The sequence below is a fragment of the Lagopus leucura genome, unplaced genomic scaffold (assembly GCF_019238085.1).
Source record: "Lagopus leucura isolate 7727_CA_CO unplaced genomic scaffold, USGS_WTPT01 31108-0_obj-0_obj, whole genome shotgun sequence".
Taxonomy (NCBI): domain Eukaryota; kingdom Metazoa; phylum Chordata; class Aves; order Galliformes; family Phasianidae; genus Lagopus; species Lagopus leucura.
The window spans coordinates 1-1474 of NW_024968210.1; the positions used below are offsets into that span (position 1 = coordinate 1).

The following is a 1474-nucleotide window of genomic DNA, read 5'->3' on the forward strand; positions in this document are numbered from 1 at the left end:
CAGCCACCTCTACCTGCAGAATGCCTTCCAGAGAGTGTGGGTGAGTACTGGCCCTCAGGAAGGGGTGAGTGATTTCTTCTTAATTTCAGGGCTGTGAGCTCTGCCATTTTTTTGCATATCCTGAACTGGATTAGAGCAGTATCTGTTATGTGTGTCAGGACATGACAGTCAGCAGTATGCTAGGGTTGCATGTAAATTGGAGAAGTATGAAAAGGCAACTGCAAATTGTACTATTTGTTACTAAAAGTTATAAGGAGCAAGATTATCTGTTTTGTACCTTCCTCAAGGCAGTCTAATTTTTCTATAGAGGAAGGTAGGGAAGGAGGTGGTTTCTTTCACTATTTCTGCTATTTTAATGTATTTCTCTGATTCAACTGTATCTCATTCTTTTCCTGTTCACAGTATGTTGTGCATTTCTGTATCACAAGGCTTTTAACTTCTTATAACTACCATAAACATAACAAGTTGTTTTTTTTTTTTTTTTTCTTTGGTTTGGTTTTTATTTAGTAAGGCTAAAAACCAGTTCTACTAAGATTCTAGGCTTGCCCTACCTGAAACCCACAGGACACACACAGCTCAGCTCACACTTCCACCTGCTCACCCTGCCCCATCATCTGCCTCCTGGAGCAGCCCAGCCTGGCCAAGGGGCACAGGGAGGGCGTAGTGCAGTGCAGACAAATAGCATGGCCCCATGCTTAATGCTTTGCAAGAAAATGGTGTCAGCTTTCAAAGATTACAATTTGAAAATATATGAATTTGGAAAGAGTCTAGAGGCCCAACAGGAGAATGATCCTGGGATGGAACAAAGTATTCTGACAGTTTTAAAGGCTGTAGATGCAAATATATGTTCCTTTCATCTTATTTTTAATTAGGGAGAAACCTTGCTAACTTATCTTGTTTTACAAGGATTTGTTTTGCAAGCAGGTGTTCCACTTGGGCTCTGTATCATGTGTTGGCCGCACGGATACAGCATGCAGGTGGAAAAAAATGCTGCAGACTCTGAAGAGAGTAGAAGCAGGAGGGAGGCTGCAGTGGAGGAGAGAGGAAAGCTGCACTTTGAAGCAGGGAATGCCCTGCTGATATGTTTTGAAAGCACTGCAGGCAGACTCCTTCCCAGAATTTCAACCCTCTCCCAAGGTCAGTAAGTAATATTGCGCTTGCTTAGAGAGATTCTGGTTTAGCTTACTAGTGCTCCTATTGCACTTGCTTAGGGAGTTTCTGCTTGCCATCTTCTGGGGCTATCAAAAATGGATACCTGTGTGTGTGCATATGCCAAATAAAACTCATAACTCTGTGCTGCTCTGACTGTGTAGTTTGCTTGCCTCTGCTCCTGAGACACCCCGTCTCTCCGATGCAAACATATCCTGAAACAATATTATAGGCAGAAACACATTGCAAAATGTGCTGCACATCAAGAAATGCTTTGTAAAAACAAAACAGCACAACTGGAAATAGCCTGTCACCTTAACAAATA

General features: G+C 42.3%; 1 long non-coding RNA gene across 1 annotated transcript; it reads left to right on the top strand.

The window, feature by feature from the left end:
- On the top strand, nucleotides 1–1305 carry LOC122193517. The gene is made up of 2 exons (XR_006182930.1): nucleotides 1–40; nucleotides 925–1305. It is a non-coding gene; the product is annotated as an uncharacterized LOC122193517 (long non-coding RNA).
- The last annotated feature ends 169 nt before the right edge of the window (nucleotides 1306–1474 follow it).